Here is a 12,566-nt window from a genome sequence, read left to right on the forward strand (position 1 = left end):
TGCAAGCGGATTCTTTAACACTGAGCCACCAGGGAAGCCTACAAAGTAACAAATCACTGCAAATTTAATGGCCTAAAACAATATCCATTTATTAGTTCATAGCTCTGCAGTTCAGAAGTCTGGGTAGGTTTAGATAGGCTTCTTTGATTAGGGTCTCACAAGGCTAAAATCCAAAATGTCAAGATGACTAGATTCTTATCGATAGACTCTGTGGAAAGATCTGCTTCTAACCTCAAACAGATTATTGGCTGTATTCTGTTCCTTGAGGTTGGAGAACTGAGGTCCCCAGTTCCTTGGTTGCTTGTTGGTTCTTTCTATGTTCTGCTTTTCCTGGTCCCTGCATACGGCCCTCCAGAAATACAAATTTAAAATTGGATACTTTTGGGGAAGTTTTTTTTCATTTTGGTTGTTATTTGGTTATAATGCTGGCAAAGGCTAACAGAGTTTTGCCAAGAGAACACACTGGTCATAGGAAATACCCCTTCCAACAACACAAGCGAAGACTCTACACATGGACATCACCAGATGGTCAACACCGAAATCAGATTGATTATATTCTTTGCAGCCAAAGATGGAGAAACTCTATATAGTCAGCAAAAACACGACCGGGAGCTGACTGTGGCTCAGATCATGAATTCCTTATTGCCAAATTCAGACTTCAATTGAAGAAAATAGGGAAAACTACAAGGCCATTCAGGTATGACCTAAATCAAATCCCTTACCATTATACACTGGAAGTGATAAATAGATTCAAGGGATTAGATCTGATAGAGTTTCTAAAGCACAATGGACAGAGGTTCATGACACTGTACAGGAGGCAGTGATCAAGACCATTCCCAAGAAAAAGAAATGCAAAAGGAAAAATGGTTGTCCGAGGAGGCCTTACAAATAGCTGTGAAAAGAAGAGAAGTGAAAGGCAAAGGAAAAAAGAAAAGATACACCCATTTGAATGTAGAGTTCCAAAGAATAGCAAGGAGAGATGAGAAAGCCTACCTCAGTGATCAGTGCAAAGAAATAGAGGAAAACAACATAATGGGAAAGACTAGAGATTTCTTCAAGAAAATTAGAGATACCAGGGGTATATTTCATGCAAAGACAGTCTCAATAAAGGACAGATATGGTGTGAACCTAACAGAAGCAGAAGATATTAAGAAGAGGTGGTAAGAATACACAGAGGAACTATACAAAAAAGATCTTCATGACCCAGATAATCACGATGGTGTGATCACTCACCTAGAGCCAGACATCCTGGAATGGAGGTCAAGTGGACCTTAGGAAGCACTCACTACAAACAAAGCTAGTGGGAGTGACGGAATTCCAGTTGAGCTATTTCAACTCCTAAGAGATACTGTTAAAATGCTGCACTCAATATGCCAGCAAATTGGAAAACTCAGCAGTGTCCACAGGGCAGGAAAAGGTCAGTTTTCATTCCAATCCCAAAGAAAGCCAATGCCAAAGAACGTTCAAACTACGACACAATTGCACTCGTCTCACAGGTGAGCAAAGTAATGTTCAAAATTCTCCAAGTCAGGCTTCAACAGTATGTGAACTGTGAGCTTCCAGATGTTCAAGCTGGTTTTAGAAAAGGCAGAGGAACCAGAGATCAAATTGCCAACACACACTGGATCATCAAAAAAGCAAGAGAGTTCCAGAAAAACATCTACTTTGGCTTTATTGACTACGCCAAAGCCTTTGACTGTGTGGATCATAATAAACTGTGGAAAATTCTGATAGAGATGGGAATACTAGACCCCCTGACCTGCCTCCTGAGAAATCTGTATGCAGGTCAGGAAGCAACAGTTAGAACTTGACATGAAACAACAGACTGGTTCCAAATCATGCAAGGAGTACATCAAGGCTGTATATTGTCACCCTGCTTAATTAACTTTTATATTCAGAGTACATCATGTGAAACTCTGGGCTGGATGAAGCACAAACTAGAATCAAGATTGCCGGGAGAAATATGAATAACCTCAGATACGCCGTAGATGACACCACACTTATGGCAGAAAGCGAAGAAGAACTAAAGAGTCTCTTGATGAAACTGAAAGTAGAGAATGAAAAAGTTGGCTTAAAACTCAGCATCAGAAACTGAAGATCATGGCATCTGGTCTCATCACTTCATTGCAAATAGATGAGGAAACAGTGGAAACAGTGGCTGACTTTATTTTCTTGGGCTCATTAATCACTGCAGATGGTGACTGAGCCGTGAAATTAAAAGACGCTTGGTGCTTGGAAGAAAAGCTATGACCAACATAGACAGCATATTAAAAAGCAGAGACAGTACTTTACCAACAAAGATCCATCTAGGCAAAGCTATGGTTTTTCCATTAGTCATATATGGATGTGAGAGTTAGACTATAAAGAAAGCTGAGCACTGAAGAATTGATGCTTTTGAACTGTGTTGTAGGAGAAGACTCTTTACAGTCCCTTGGACTGCAAGGAGATCCAACCAGTCCATCCTAAAGGAAATCAGTCCTGAATATCCATTGGAAGGACCGATGCTGAAGCTGAAACTCCAATACTTTGGCCACCTGATGTGAAGGACTGACTCCTTGACAAAACCCTGATGCTGGGAAAGATTGAAGGTAGGAGGAGAAGGGGACAACAGTGGATGAGATGGTAGGATGGCATCACTGACTCAATGGACATGAGTTTGAGCAAACTACAGGAAATAGTGGAGGACAGGGAGGCCTGGCGTGCTGCAGTCCATGGGGTCACAAAGAGTTAGACATGATTGAGCGATTGAAGTGACCTGAACTGATGCAGTTTTCAGTTCCTGTTTTCTCCACTGGTAAGAGGTTCCAGAAATTTGGTCATCCTTCTTTTCTGGTAGAGAGAAGAATATACCTTTTAAAAGGGAGATTTCCCTAATAAGTGTAAATATTTCTTTTTTTTTTTTTTTTTGTGGGAAGCTGATCCAATGCTTTTTTTTTTTTTTTTAATTTATTTATTTTAGTTGGGGGCTAATTACTTTACAATATTGTAATAGTTTTTGCCATACATTGACATGAATCAGCCATGGGTTTACATGTGTTCCCCTTCCTGGACCCCCCTACAAAAGGTTAACTTTGATTGGTTTTTAGAGCTGCTTCATGTGCAATTTTTTTTTTATTTTTCTTTAAATTTATTTTTAATTGGAGGACAATTGCTTTACAATCCTGTCTTGGTTTCTGCCATGCAACAATGTGAATCAGACATAAGTGTACGTATGTCCCTTCCTCTTGAATCTCCCTCCCATCCCATATCACATCCCAGCCCTCTAGGTTGTCAGAGGACATTGAGTTTAGCTCCTTGTTTATGCAGCAGCTTGTCACTAGTTATCTATTTTACATATGCTAATGTGTATATTTCAATACTACTCTCTCTAGTAGTCCCACCCCCTTCTTTGGGGAAGATCGTTTTTAATGTAAATAGCTTACACTTAACAAACTAACAAATACTCAGCATAAAAATATTCACAAATGAGACGCTTTCATTTTTTTAAGACTATATAACAGGAAATCATCACAAGACTCATTAACAATAAGAAGGAAAAGGAAAACATCTTATTTTCAAACTAATAAAAAACAATATAAAAGAACAATTTGGCTATGTTTCAGAGACCTTAAAAGTGTTCATAATATTTGCCCCAGAAATTCCATCTCTAGATACTGATCGTAAGGAAATGGTCGCATATTATGTGAAAATCTATCTACAATAATGTTCAGCCCAGCATTTTTTATAATAGCAAGACTTTTTAATAATATAAAAATCTCTAATACTTAAAAATACTAAGTTAAATTTAGTATACCCATATACGTGAATAACATAAAAGCTCATGACATAGAAACACACTCTTTGATAAATGAAAAGTAAGTTTAAAAAGCAAACAATAACAAATTTCAGATAGTATATTCCTACTAGGGGAAACACATATACATAATTACATAGAAAGATTATGAAAAGATATACTGAAGCATACTAACAGTAACTACATTTATGCCATAGTTAGTGGAGTTTTGAGAAGGGCATGGCAACCCACTCCAGCAGTCTTGCCTGGAGAATCCCATGGACAGAGTAACCTGGTGGGCTATAGTCCACAGGGTCGCAAAGAGTCAGACACCCCTGAAGCGACTTAGCCCAGTGATGTTTACTTTCTTTATTTTATTATTTTCTAAATCAACAGTATGAACTGGCTAAGTTCTCTCCGCTATCCCAAGAGTGATTTAAAGAAAGGGTTTGAATCTTATTCGGAAACCTCCTACCAGGCTTGGTTCTGAGAAATAAGAAAATACCTTTTGAAATAAGAAAAATTAATCCTACCTGATTCCTAGATCCTCTATCCTCAAATCTCTGGCATGAAATTTTGCAGGAAAACAGCTCATCTTTTCAAGCATGAAAAGGGAGATCTTAGGCTACACTGAAGTATAAATTTATAAGGCACTTCTCTTCACATGCTAGGTAGAAATAAAATGAAAGAGAAATATGTGACAACACTTTTTATTCTGCAAGGTTCTAAAAACAGTGTTTGACCTAAACACTAGGAAATTCGAGTTACATTAGAACTCAAATTGATTTTTAATTGTTCTTTTAAAATTGGAGGATAATTGCTTTACAGTATTGTGTTGGTTTCTGCCATACATTGACATGAATCAGCCACAGGTATACAGATGTCCCCTTCATCCTGAATCCCTCTTCTCTCTCCCAACCCATCCCACCCTTCTAGGTTGTCATAGAGCACTGGGTTGAGCTCCCTGTGTCACACAGCATATGCCCATTTGCTATCTGTTTTACATATGCTAATATATATGTTTCAGTAACATTATCTCAGTTTGTCCCACTCTCTCCTTCCTCTGCTGTGTCCACAAGTCTGTTCTCTATGCCTGTTCTCCATTAGAACACAAATTGATTTGATGCTGTGGAAAGATTTTGGAATTTACTATGTTTGGAAAGGAGTTAGAATGGGACCATTTTTTCCCTTCAATTTTCAAACAACACTAAATAAGTGTTTTGGAATGAACCCTATTCACCTTGCTACTCATTTAGCTTATTTTGTTTGAAAACATTTACATAGTGAAAAGCTGTTAATGGCATCCTGATAACCCTGAAGCTATGAGTAAAGAGATTGCTGCCTTGTGCTAAATGTACATTTTACCCTCTTCTTCTAAATACCTTTAACGCTAATGAGTTTCTTCCTCCTGAAATTCATATTCCTAAGTAATCGGCAAAAGTAGATAGTCATGGAGGGACAATCTCTATTAAAATGAGCTGTCTTCCTCAATCAGCAAATGAAGAGAATTTCATTCAGGGGAAAATACAGTTCTATTAAAGGAAGTTGAAGTAGAAGTTTTCATTGCCTGCTGGGGCATTGTCTTAGAGGTGATCTACAGGACAGTTGATTCATCAAACTCCCTGTTTTTTCCTTTTATCAATGTTCATCGAATTGGCAATTTTTTAATGGACACTAATTGAAAAAAAGCAGAGAGAGGTTAGATGTAAATGTTACTTAAAATTAACCTGTAAACTTAATGTGGATATAGAATATGGTTCTAATATGTAGCAAAACTTGGTCAAATTAATTTAAATTCAGTCTGTTTTTTTCTACTGTGTTTTATTCTAGTGTACATACTGGGTACTGATTGCAATTTGAGAGAGGATTTTTTTAGGTTGGCATGTCCCAGAAATTGATGTATAGAGTATCGCTGCTATAGAAACATTTTTTTCTTTCCTGAAATCTACTGAGACATGCCTCACTGGACTGGGTCTGCTTATGGGCTGATGTCTGTGACTGAAATCTGAAGCCCCATTCTCGTCTCTGGTTGCTTGGTCTATTACAGGGTTCTCTTCAGAGAGCAAGGTGTACTTTCCTTCTGTTCTTATTTCTCAATATATTTGAGTTTGCTTTAACCTGTTTCTTTCTTTTTTTTGTCTAAAATTAAGTGAGGAGAAGATTCCATCCCCCTTTTAAGGTATTTATAGTAATGACCAAATCCATGTTTCTACATGTGAAATAGTTCTCAGGTTTTTGCCCTAACAATGAGAATAACGGGTTTCTCATAGTATGATCTGTAAAACAGTAGAGGTTTCTGATGGGCCACAAAGTATTAAAGTAGTCTGTAGAATGTGTGTGTGTAAATATATAAATATTTATACATATGTATATATAAATCATATATAAATATAATAAATATTATCTATTCTATTTATATATATATGTATGTATAATGCATAGTATAATACTTGGTGGTGGTGGTTCTTGCTCAGTCGTGTCCAACTCTGTGATCCCATGGACTATAGCCCATCAGGTTCCTCTGTACACAGAAATTCCAGGCAAGAATACTGGAGTGAGTTGCCATTTCCTTCCATGGGCTCTTCCTGACCCAGGAATTGAACCTGTGTCTCCTGAGTTCCCTGCATTGGCAGCCAGATTCTTTACCACTGAGCCACCTGGAAGCCCAGTATAATACTTAAATAATAATAAATATACAATTTAATATATACATACTAAATTTTATGTATATAGTATGAAAATGAAAAGTGAAAGAGTTAGTCACTCAATCATGTCCAACTTTTTGTGACTCTCCAGGCTCCTCTGTCCATGGAATTCTCTAGGCAAGAATACTAGAGTGGGTAGCATTTCCTTCTTCAGGGAATCTTCCTGGCCCAGGGATCGAACTCTGGTCTCCTGCATTGTAGACAGATTCTTTACTGTCTGAGCCACCAGGGAAGCCATGTATATACTATATATGCATATATACAATTTTCCAACAAATTTGAAAAAAAAAAAGATTTTTTGATGAATTTCCCCCTCAGGTGTTCCATTACAATTTTCATAATTTTCAACGTTTAAGTGCTATTCACATATGACAAGTACTTTTCTGGTTAGGTCATCTCACCTGAGGTGCATTTAACAGAGGAGTGGGTGTTTTCTTTCATATTTCTATTTATTTTACATGTTTCTTTGCACTAATATGAATTTTACTTGTTTTTGTTTGAACACTGTAACTTGAATGTTCTTCTTTCAGCTTTATCAGTTATATAAACCCTACCTTTTATAATTTTAAAATAAAAACATATGTGTTCAGTTTTGCTTAAAAATTTGATTGAGGTATACTGTTCTGTTTCAAAATTTTATCCAAATTTGAAAGCTTTACCCACCATTTCACAAAATTTTATATTTAGAAAATTACTAGGATCAAGATTTTTAAGACTCAAAATCCTGTAAGATCAAACTCTTCATTTATTTATTCAGTAGCAGCAGTAGTATCAAGGAACACATTTTGACCAGATTTGGGGTTTATAGTTTTGCTCAGTCATGCAGCCATTTTTCATTCTTTGTGACCCCATAGACTGCAGCCCACCAGGCTTCTCTGTCCATGGGATTTTTCATGCAAGAATACTGGCGTGGGTTGCCATTTCCTTCTCCAGGGGATCTTTCCAACCCAGGGGTTGAACCCAGGTCTCCTGCATTGGCAGGCAGATTCTTTACCACTGAGCCACCTGGGAAGCCCTTATTTATTCAACAAATATTATTTTGAGTACCTGTGATGTGGCAAAACTAATGCTTGGGATGAGTATAAAAAGTACATATGTTATGTAGTCAATTGGAAAGAGTCAATGTTATGGTTAAAAAAAAAAGTGGGGGACAAACAAGTTAATAGTGATTGAAAGTGAAGACTTAGGAACATATACAACTTTAAATAGAATTATCAAAGCAGACCTCATTGAAAAGATGACATTTGGTGGAGGGGGAAACTTGAAAGGTTCAGTCATGTAGTTATCTCGGGAAGAATATTCTATGCTAAGAAACCAATCAAAGCAAAGACAGTAAACTGAGAGCATCTCTGATATATTTGAGAACAAGCAAGAATGTAGCTGAAGCATATGAAGTAAACAGAGAGTAGTAGCAGGTAAGAAAGATTATGCACGTTACTCAGTAGCTGACAGATCATGTAGAGACTTATGGACCGTTATAAGAACTATATGAAATGGGGAGCTGTTACAGAGTTTTGTAAAAAAAAGAAACATGATCGACCTTATATTTTATTTTATTTTATTTTATTTTTTTCGACCTTATATTTTAAATGTTGCTTTGGCTGCTATGTTGAGAATTATTTGGAAGTGGGAGAGAGGAGATATAAAATCAGGGAGGCCGTTAGGAAACTATTGCAATAATTCAGTGAGAAATGATGGTAACTTCAAACTTAGACCAGAATGGTAGTAAATTGATGGTTAAAAGTAATCAGACTTTGAATATATTCTGTCATTCCTGCTAGATTGGATGTAGGGTCAGAAAAGAAGCAATCAGAGATCATGCCAAGATTTTTGGCCTAATCAAGTGGAAGGATGGAGTAATCACAAGTTCGGTTCTGTGGGTGGAGCAGATTTGGGGGACAGCCATATTTAGCAAAGAAAAATGGATGATACTCTATTAAAATTGGATTTCAGACAATATTTGGAATATACTTGTACTAAGAAAAAAACAAAGTGGTATTTTTTTCTGAGATTCAAGTTTAACTAGGTGTCTTATATTTTATCTGGCAACCCTAAGTGATGAGATAATTAGAAGTTTGGTTTTGAATATAATGAATTTAAGATAGCTATTAACTACCCCAGGGGAGATACTAGTTGGCAGTTGAATATATGAGTACCGAGACGCCTGAAGATATAAGCTTGGCATATTAAAAGCTATGAGATTGAATGAAGTCAATGGTGAAGTGAGTGAAGAGAGAGAAGAGAGGGAAGAAATGAGAACAAGGACCCTGAAAATTAAGTTGCAAGGATAGAAAAGGAGAAGTTAGTAAATGATCCTGATAAAAAACAACCAGTAGTAAATGGCATTACCAGGAGGAAAGCAAGAAGGTACAGCTTTATCTTGGAAGCCAAGTGAAGAAAGAGCATCAAGGAGACAACCTTGACTTCTCTGATGGCCCAGTGGTTAAGAATATGCCTTGCAATGCAAGGAATGTGGATTTGATCCTTAATTGGGGAAGTAGGGTCCCACATGCTGTGGGGCAGCCTGCTTGCCACAACAAAAGGTCCCACAAAATCCAATGAAGATCTTGCATGTCGCAGTTACAACCTTGTGCAGCCAAATAAATATATTCTTTAAATCCTTTGAAAAAAGAGTCACCAACTATGCCAGGAGCTGCTGACTGGCCAAATAAGATGAGGACTTGGTGTTGTTCTTCGGATTTAACCTGGAAGAGGTGAGGGAAGACATCGATAAGACACATTTTGGCTATTTGCAAGGATGAAGTTCTCAGTGGAGTGAATTTGAGAGAAAGTAGAACAGAAGTTGGAAACAGAATGTCAAGTAGCTTTTTATGAGAAGTCTTGCTACAAAAAAGAAAAAAAAAAAAGAAGAAATGAGACAATAGCAAAAGAAGTGGGATCGTGAAGGTGTCATTTATTCATTCACTCACTCACTCATTTATTCATTCATTTTAGATTAGGGAAATCACACCATGTATGTCTACTGATTGTGACGATCTGGAAAGGAAAGGGGCAAGTTGGTGGAACTATGCTCCAGAGTAGGAGAGAGAACATGGGAAATGGTTATTATATGGAAACGGCTAACTTTATGTAAATGGATGGACCATTCATTTACCACAACAGATGGGTAAGTAGAGTATAAATGTGCAGATATTGATGGTAGGTGAGATGGTGGGAGACTGTGCTAGTTCTCTTAGGACTGTTTCATTTTTTTTTCTTTGTGGTGTAGTTGCTTTATAATGTTTTATTGATTCTTACTGTACAATGAAGTGAGTCAGCCACATGTATACATACATCCCCTCTGTCTTAAGCCTCCCTCCAACCCCCTGCCTCTATCCCACCCATCTAGGTCATCACAGAGCACCAAGCTGAGCTCCCTGTGCTATATAGCAGGTTCCCACTGGCTATTTTACACATGCTAGTGTATATATGGCAGTCCAGTCTCTCAATTCATCCCACCACCTCTTTCCCTCCTCTTGTCCACAAGTCCATTCTCTACATCTGTGTCTCTATTCCTGCTCTGCAAATAAGTTCTTCTGTACCATTTTTCTAGATTTCATACATGTGTTAATATACAATATTTGGTAAGATTAAGAAGTAAGCTTATTCACTAAGAATGGAGATGGAGGAGATGGTATTGGGAGTTTGAAGAGAAGGTGTGAAACACATATAGGAGAATGGGAGAAGGACCTGTCTAAGGAGTTATGATTGTCTGACAGAATTAATGTACTAGTGGAAGTTGAGCTCATGCCTGTAAACTATGGCCAACCAGCATGATTATGTGATTTCCCTCAACAGAATCATGTGTAGAGGTGCAAGAATAAGAGATACAAATTTAACTATTGTGGCTTTGCTAAGGGAAAATCACAAAAGCAAGGAAAGAGGGAGGATATTGAGGAAATATGCAAAGTGGTACGACACTTGGAACTAGCGAGTATTAGGAACCTATTCACTGTTACTGGGAAACTGAAGCAGCCACACTTCCAATTTTTGAGTGTGACTGTACTAGTTGACTTAGTAGCTGAAAGAGTAACGTGAATGGTCTTAAGGAGAAATCTGTCCCTCATTTCTTAGACGAAGGTTTGCATAATTTTCCAGAATGATTCAGTAGGGCCATGTCACTGTTTCTGATAATATGCTATTTTGAAATTGAATTTCAAATTAGAATTTCAATTCTAATTAATAGAATTGAAAGCCAATTTTAAAAGAGGCTGGATGTAAAATTAGGATCTAGATGTAAAGTCTTGATGTAAGATTCCATGGTTTAAGCTTTCCATCATTTAACAAAATGCAATAGGCTGCTAAATAATTGCAAACAGTAGTTTCTCTAAGGTAAATGAAATATAATAATAATGCTTATCACTTAACATTGTATTATTGTTTTATATTTTGCATTATTGTTTTACTTTAAAATATTGTGTTTTGTTATTTTAAATTCTGATGAATTTTTCTATAAAGTTTTAAGAAAATTCAATGGGATGCATGTTCAATGAATGCCGATTTTACTGTCCATGGATGCAAATTTTTGTAATATACTATTTTATATATTTTTAAGTATTTATTATTTGGCTGCCTCAGATCTTTGTTGCATCATGCAAGATCTTTCGTCACAGCGTGCAGACTCTCCAGTTGTGGCCCACGGGCTCTCTAGTTGTGACTCATGGGCTTAGTTGCTCCATAGCATGTGGGACCTCAGTTCTCTGACCAGGGATTGAGCCCATGTCCCGTGCATTGCAATGTGGATTCCTAACCACTGGGCCACCAGGGAAGTTTCTGTAATATACTATTTTATGCATGCCTCATAGACAGCATTATTCACTTCCATAAATTTAGCTTCTATTTGTCTATAGTTCCTACATGCATATGGTCAGCCCAGGTGTTTCTTTTGAACTTCAGACCCATCTATTTAAGTACTCACTTGACTTCTTCATTGGATTGCCTCATGGACTTCTGATTATGTCCAGACTTGATCACTGGATTGCTTCCATCATCCACCAAGTGTTAGTCGTGCCCAACTCTTTGCAACTCCGTTGACCATAGACCACCAGGCTCCTCTATCCATAGGATTCTCTAGGCAAGAATACTAGAGTGGGTTGTCATTCCCTTCTCTAGGAGATCTTCCCAACCCAGGGATTAAACCTGGATCTCCTGCACTGCATGCAGATTCTTTACCATCTGAGCCACCAGGGAAACCCAAAGAGAGAGGAATACTTTTGGCAGAGGACAAAATGTCATCCAACCAAACGTTATTTAAAAAGTATTTTATCAGAATATAAGCTCATTTTGCAAATGTACTGCTCAGTCTCCAAGGGTATACTTAATGGCTATCCAAAATCCCGGTTGGTCAGGGAAAAGACTTGAGATAGCTCCTTTTCTCCAAATTCACATTCAATGTATCAGTTATTGCTATCAATTCTAATTCAGAAAAATCTCTAAATTCATCACTCTCTCTCCATTAGCAATGCCAATTGTCCAAGGTAGAGCTCTCACTCTCTTTTTTAATATTTATTTGGATACAACAGGTCTTAGTTGTGGCATGCAAGATCTAGTTCCCTGATCAGGGATCGAACCTGGGCCTTCAGCATTGGGAGCATGGAATCTTAGCCACTGGACCACCAGGGAAGTCCCCTAGGGTATATCTTAACAGAACAATTGGAATAGTTCCCTTACCAGAGTCCTAAACACTTGTCCTTTTCTAAATGCCGCACTTACTTTAAAAAAAGTCACCAAGATGATCATGCCAATTCCCCCAGAAAAATAAAAAAAATTTGTTTTCTCCCTCTTATTATAAAATTTCAATATCCCCTCAATTTTTTAAATACAGACTTTGCCTACTTTTTCATGTCATTCTGATAACAGTCATGTTCTGCACCTCAACCAAATCATCCTTTTCTTCAAACTCCTCAAACATAGCTGGCTTATTCCTGCATTAGCACGTGCTCTCTCCCCTAGTACTTATTTTGCCTCAGCACATCTCCAGTCTCAAAAGGTACCTACTGTAAAAGACATTTCCTGAGCCCCAAACTAAGCTAGCTCACCCCATTATACTCACTTATAGCTTTCTGTACTTTTGCTTTATGATCATTATA

Source organism: Giraffa tippelskirchi, chromosome 11, assembly GCF_054371585.1.
Source record: "Giraffa tippelskirchi isolate mGirTip1 chromosome 11, T2T-mGirTip1v1.2.pri, whole genome shotgun sequence".
In the NCBI taxonomy this organism is placed as follows: Eukaryota; Metazoa; Chordata; class Mammalia; order Artiodactyla; family Giraffidae; genus Giraffa; species Giraffa tippelskirchi.